The sequence below is a fragment of the Rhinopithecus bieti genome, unplaced genomic scaffold, assembly GCF_001698545.2.
Source record: "Rhinopithecus bieti isolate Rb0 unplaced genomic scaffold, ASM169854v2 scaffold_21891, whole genome shotgun sequence".
In the NCBI taxonomy this organism is placed as follows: domain Eukaryota; kingdom Metazoa; phylum Chordata; class Mammalia; order Primates; family Cercopithecidae; genus Rhinopithecus; species Rhinopithecus bieti.
Genome location: NW_016810869.1, coordinates 2,029,762 through 2,036,863, shown reverse-complemented (window position 1 = coordinate 2,036,863; position 7,102 = coordinate 2,029,762). Strand labels below are relative to the sequence as shown.

The following is a 7,102-nucleotide window of genomic DNA, read 5'->3' as shown; positions in this document are numbered from 1 at the left end:
AAAAAAAAAAAAAAAAAAAAAAAAAAAGAGAGAAAAAAGTATTTGGCCACCACTTGGCAAGAGAAGAACATAAATATCTTTGAAAAATGATAATTTCCTTTGAAAAAAATATTTAGTTATCAAAGATAAATTATTACACATAGAATCAGATCCTTTATGCTATTTGTTTATCTTATTTAGGTGTAATAATTTATAATAACAAACTTAACAATGAAAAGCATATTCAAAATAAGGAAATGTCCTATAAAAATCATACATATCTGTATTTTATATTTTGGTATGTCTCTCAAACAAATATCATACCTTATATACAGGTTTTAACAGATTGTTCTCCTAAGATCATATCAAGTATATGTATATAACTTTCAGAATGTTAATTTTAATCACTGCATAATGTTCTTTTTTATATTTATCATAACTTGTTTAAATACTTTATCTTGACTCTATACATCTGTTTGCAAAGATTTTCTCCTATTGTACATAATAACATGATAATCACAATTATAAGAGGTTTTGGCCCTTACTTGCTGATAATCACCTGCCTCAATGCACACGCTCCCTGCCACTGCCTTACAGATATGGTTTGATTGTTCACAATCTCTCACCAAATGAGATCTGTATCCATGGTACTAGCTTCTTCTGTCACTTGGGCTTATGCTAAAGATATGAAATTTGGTGTAGAAGCCCGAGCCTTAATGCTTCAAGTTATACGACTTTAAGCCTATGCTGTAGCTGTTACAATGGAGCCAAAGAGAAGAATAGTGATTATTGAACAGAGTTGGGGAAGTCCTAAAATAACAAAATACGGAGTGATTGTTGCACACTCAATTAACTTAGAAGATAAATATGAAAATATCGGAGCTAAACCTGTTCAAGATGTTTCCAATAACAGAAATGAAGAGGTTGGGGATTGCACCACCACTGCTACTGTACTGGCATGCCCTATTGTCAAGGAAAGAGAAAATTAGCAAAAGTGCTAATCCAGTGGAAATCAGGAGACATATTATGTTAGCTATTGATTCTGTAGTTGCTGAACTTAAGAATCAGTCTAAACCAGTAGCAACTCCTGAAGAAACTGCTCAGGATGCTACGATTTCTGCAAACAGAGAGAAAGAAATTGGCAACATATTTCTTATGCAATGAATAAAGCTGGAAGAAAGGGTGTCATCACAGTAAATAATGGAAAAACATTGAATGATGAACTAGAAATTATGGCAGGCATGAAGTTTGATCAAGGCTATATTTCTCCATACTTTATTAATACATCAAAAGTGTATTATATTGTGAATAATAGTATGTGAATTTCAGTACGTGTATGTTCTATTGAGTTAAAAGGAAATTTCCAGTGTCCAGTCCATTATACCTGGTCTTTAAATCGCCAGTGCTCACTATAAGCCCTTGGTTGTAACTGCTGAAAATATTGTTTTGAATAGTATAAAAGTTGGTCTTTAGGCTGTAACAGCCAAAGCTCCAGGTTTTAGTGACAATTGAAGGAACAAGCTTAAAGATATGACTACTGCTATTGGTGGCAGTGTTTGAACAAGAAGGGTTGACCCTAAATCTTGAAGTTGTTCAGCCTCATGACTTAGAAGAAATTGGAGAGGTCATTGTGACAAAAGATGATGGTACGCTCTTAAAAGGAAATGATGACAAGGCTCAAATTCAAAAGTATATTCAAGATACTCCTCCAGTTAGATGTCACAACTAGTGAATACAAAAAGGAAAAACTGGGCCAGGTGCAGTAGCTCAAGCCTGCAATCCTAGCACTTTAGGAGGCCGAGGTGGACAGATCATGAGATCAGGAGATCGAGACCATCCTGGCCAACATTGTGAAACCCCGTCTCTACTAAAAATATAAAATTAGCTGGGTGTGGTGGTATGTACCTGTACTCCCACCTACGCAGGAGACTGAGGCAGGAGAATCGCTTGAACTAGGGAGTCAGAGGTTGCAGTGAGCCAAAATTGAGCCACTGTACTCCAGCCTGGTGGCAGAGTGAGGCTCCATCAAAAAACAAAACAAAACAAAAAAAAAAAACAGAAAAAAAAAAAAGAAAAACTGACTGAAATTGATACCTGGCAAAACAGTCAGATGAAGTAGCTGTGCTGAAGCTTGGTGGGATGAGTGATGTCAAAGTCAATGAAAAGAAGTTACAGATACCCTTAATGCTACAATAGCTAGTTTTGAAGAAGGTATTGTTCTGGGAAGAGATTGTTGCATTGCTTTGGTGCATTCCAGCCTTGGAGTCATTAATAAAGATGAAAAGTTGGCATATATATTATTAACAGACCACTCAAAATTTCTGCAATGACTATGGCTAAGAATGCAGATGTTGAAGAATCTTTGAAAGTTGAGAAAATTATGCAATGATTCTCAGAGGTCGGTTATGACATTATGCTTTGAGATTTTGTGAATATGGTGGGAAAAGGAATCACTGGAGAACCGCCTTGGTGGATGTTGCTGAAATGGCTTTGACTACAGCAGACGGTGTAGGGACAGAAACACCTAAAAAAGAGAAGGACCCTGATATGGGGGCAATGGGAGGAATGGGAGATGGTATGTTCTAACTTCCAGAATAGCACCTCACCATTATGAATAAACTGTGACAGAAACCTCAAGGCAGTGTTTCTAACCAATAACTTCAGAGAAGTCAGTTAAAGAAAATGATAGGAGAAAAGGCTGGCTGATGTTTAAGAAATCACTGTAATCACCAGTGACCATTTTCGTCGACAGTATATAATGGTCTACTGCTGTCATTTTCTGTAAGATAATTTATTTTGAATTTTTGAATAAAAATATATTTGCACATTCCCAATATTTGTGGCAAGAGCCATTTACCAATGTATTGCTTTCAACTTAAATAACTGAGGCATTTTTACTAGCATTCTGTTAAAGTCAGGATTTTAGTGCTTGCCATCATTAGATTGGAAGTTAAGAAGCAGCCTTTCTGCAGACAGTAAGAAAAATGGTGTTTAAATTAGAGAAATATATGATTAGGTGACAACCTTTGTGTAAAAAAATTTGTTTACAGTTTATAAAACTGAAGTTTTGCAGCCACCTTATATTAGATCCTTTAGATAATTTATTGAAAGCACAATGCCTAATAAAAGGTTTATAGCAAATATTTCCAAATTACTCTTCAAAGAAGGGAACAGCAGACAAGAAAATCGTAGAAACAGTAGAGTTGGGAGGCTGGGGTGGGGGGATCACCTGAGGTCAGGAGTTTGAGACGAGCCTGGCCAACATGGTAAAACCCTGTCTCTGCTATAAATACAAAAATTAACCAGACACAGTGGCACACACCTGTAACCCCAGCTACTCGGGAGGCTGAGGCAGGAGATCATGACCTGGGTGGCAGAGGTTTCAGTGAGCGAGATGCACCAGCGTCCAGGCTAGGCAACAGAGTGAGAACTTCTATCTCAAAAAAAAAAAAAAAAAAAAAAAAAAAAAAAAAAAGAAAGAAAAGAAAAAGGAAAGAAAAGAAGAAGAAAAAAGAAACGAGTAGAGTTGTTTTCAAAAGTTAATTTTAATAAAAGAAAAAAGTGAGACATATTTAGTTTTGGTATATTTTCTAAATACAAAATAGTCATTATTGATTAATTTATTTAGTTCTTTTTATTGGATGATATTTTGAGTTTCCCAGTAAATGAAATCTGAGGCAGGGACCTTCAGTGCTATTAGTGCACTAATCATAGAGAATGCAGGGAAGGGGTCAAAGCACTAAGGCCCAGTACTAAGTGATTAATTATTAAAGTCACAGGTATGTACCATATTAGCTATACATAGTACATCTCAGGCACACCATCATGGAGAAGAAAGAGAGTAGGATTTATCAACTGGCTTTTATCTTCTATTGGTAAAAGACATATGTATTAGACTGTTTTCATGCTGCTGATATGGGCATACCTGAGACTGGGAAGAAAAAGAAGTTTAATTGGACTTACAGTTCCACAGGGTTGGGGAGGCCTCAGATTCATGGCAGGAGGTAAAAGGCACTTCTTAATGGCGGTAGCAAGAGAAAATGAGTAAGACACAAAAGCAAAAATCCCTTATAAAACCATCAGATCTCATGAGACATATTTACTACCATGAGATCAGGATGGGGAAACCACCCCCATGATTCAAATTATCTCCCACAGGGTCTCTCCCACAACAAGTGGGAATTATGGGAGTAAAATTCAAGGTGAGATTTAAGTGGGGACACAGGCAAACCATATCATTCCACCCGTGGCCCCACCAAATCTCATGTCCTCACATTTCAAAACCAATCATGCCTTCCCAACAGTCCCCCAAAGCCTTAAATTATTTCAGCATTAACCCAAAAGTCCACAGTTCAAAGTCTCATGTGAGACAAGGCAAGTCTCTTCTGCCTATGAGCCTGTAAAATCAAAAGCAAGAGAGTTATTCCTAGATATAGTGGGGGTGCAGGTATTGGATAAATACAGTCATTCCAAATGGGAGAAATTCACCAAAACACAGGGGTTATGGGGCCCATAAAGGTCCAAAATCCAGTGGGGCAGTCAAATTTTAAAACTACAAAATGATCTCCTTTGACTCCAGGTCTCACATCCAGGTCAAGTTAATGCAAGAGGTGGGTTCCATGTTCTTAGGCAGCTCTACCCTTGTGGCTTTGCAAGCTACAGCCTCCCTGCCGGATGCTTTCATGGGCTGGCATTGAGTGTCTGTGACTTTTCCAGGTATACAGCGCAAGCTGTCAGTGGATCTACTGTCTTGAGGTCTAGAGGATGGTGGCCCTCTTCTCAGAGCTTCACTAGGCAGTCCCCCATTAGGGACTCTGTATGGGGTCTTTGACCCCACATTTCTCTTCTGCACTGCCCTAGCAGAGGTTCTCCATGATTGTCCCCCACCCACCTGCAGCAAACTGCTTCCTGGCCATCCAGGTGTTTCCATACATCTTCTGAAATCTAGGCAGAGGTTCCCAAACCCCAGTTATTGACATCTGTGCCCTCACAGGCTCAACGCCACTTGGAAGCAGCCAAGGCTTGGGGCTTGCAACCTATGAAGCCAGAGCTCAAGCTCTACATTGGCCCCTTTCAGCCACAGCTGGAGCAGCTGGGACATAAGGCACCAAGTTTCTTGGCTCCACACAGTACAGGGTCCCTGGGTCTGGCGCACAAAATAATTTTCTCCTAGGCCTCTGGGCTTGTGATGGGAGGGGCTGCCATGAAAACTTCTGACATGCCCTGGAGACATTTTCCCCTTGGTTTTGGGATTAACAATTAAGCTCCTCATTACTTATGCAAATTTCTGCAGCCAATTGAATTTCTCCTCAGAAAATGGATTTTTGTTTTTCTATCACATTGTCAAGCTGCAAATTCTCCAAACTTATAAGCTCTGCATTCCTTGTAAAACTGAATGTTTTTAATAGCACCCAGTTCGCCTCTTGAATGCTTTGACGCTTAGGAATTTCTTCTATCAGATATCCTAAATCATCTCTCTCAAGTTCAAAGTTCCACAAATTTCTAGGGCAGGGGCAAAATGCTTCCAGTCTCTTTGCTGAAACGTAACAAGAGTCACCTTTGCTCCAGTTCCCAAAAATTTCCACATCTCCATCAGAGACCATCTCAGCCTGGAGTTTATTGTCCATATCGCTATCAGGCTTTTGGTCAAAGCCATTCAGCAAGTTCCCAGGAAGTTCCAAACTTTCTCATATTTTTCTGTCTCCTTCTGAACCCTCCAAACTGTTCCAGCTTCTGTCTGTTACCCAGTTCCAAAGTCACTTCCAAATTTTTGGGCATATTTTCAGCAACATCCCACTCCCAGTACCACTTTACTCTATTAGTCCATTTTCTCACTGCTGTTAAAGACATATCAGAGACTGGGAAGTAAAAGATATTTAATTGGACTTACAGTTCCACATGGCTGAAGAGGCCTCAGAGTCATGGTGGACAATGAAAGGCACTTTTTACATGGCAGAATCAAATGAAAATAAGGAAGATGCAAAAGTGGAAACCCTGATTAAACCATCAGATCTCGTGAAATTTTTTCACTACCACGAGAACAGTATGGGGGAACCACTCCCATGATTCAAATTATCCCCTACCGAGTCCTTTGCACAACACATGGGCATTATGGGAGTACAATTCAAGATGAGATTTTGATGGGGACACAGCCAAACCATATCAGCATAACTGTTTGCCATTAATGCCCTTACCCTCCCAAGTATCATATGAGTAGGTATCTAGAGGTTCCCATAATGGCATCAAGAGTGAATTTCAGGAAATGAGGCAAAGAGATGTTGTACCAACATGAGGTCAGGCACAATCAGGTTGCATCTGTGTCCACAGAGAGGTGACCCCGCAAAAATATGTGCAAAATGCTATATTTAATGTGTCTGGTTCGGTATACTGGCTGTGCCATCAGGACCATACCCGTTTTCTCCAATATATTAGGCGCTTATGTTGCAATATAGGGATTACATATCTATCAGAATAAGAGGTCCTGACCTTTTTCTTTTTTTTAACAAAAGTGGAAGAAAAAGTTCAATAAAAAACATTTCCTTTTAAGTGGTAGCCATATGCAATAACTAAAAGCCTTCAGGCAAGCTACATTCCCCATTATTGCAACTGATCACAGATTGTAGTAATATCCATTATCTTTTTCCTCCTCTGCTACAATTTCTAGATTACCCTCTGTAATGGTTAATATTGAGTGTCAACTTGATTGGATTGAAGGATGCAAAGTATTGTTCCTGGGTGTGTCTGTGAGGGTGTTGCCAAAAGATAATAACAGTTGAGTCAGTTGACTGGGAAAGGCAGACCCACCCTCAATCTGGATGGGCACAATCTAATCAGCAGCAGCAAGGTCAGAATAAAGCAGGCAGAAGAATGTGGACAGACTAGACTGGCTTAGTTCTCCAGCTGACATCTTTCCCACGTGCTGGATGCTTCCTGCCCTCGAATATCGGACTCCAAGTTTTTCAGCTTTTGGATGTTTGGACCTTTGACCACAGACCAAAGACTGAACTGTCTGCTTCCCTAGTTTTGATGCTTTGGAACTCCTGCTGGCTCCCTTGCTCCTCAGCTTGCTGATGTCCTACTGTGGGATTTCTCCTTGTGATCGTGTGAGTCAATATTCCTTAAT

The 7,102-nt window shown here is 39.5% G+C and overlaps 1 pseudogene; it reads left to right on the top strand.

Moving 5' to 3' along the window:
- The first annotated feature begins 578 nt into the window (after positions 1-578).
- On the top strand, positions 579-2,565 carry LOC108542931 (60 kDa heat shock protein, mitochondrial-like; annotated as a pseudogene).
- The last annotated feature ends 4,537 nt before the right edge of the window (positions 2,566-7,102 follow it).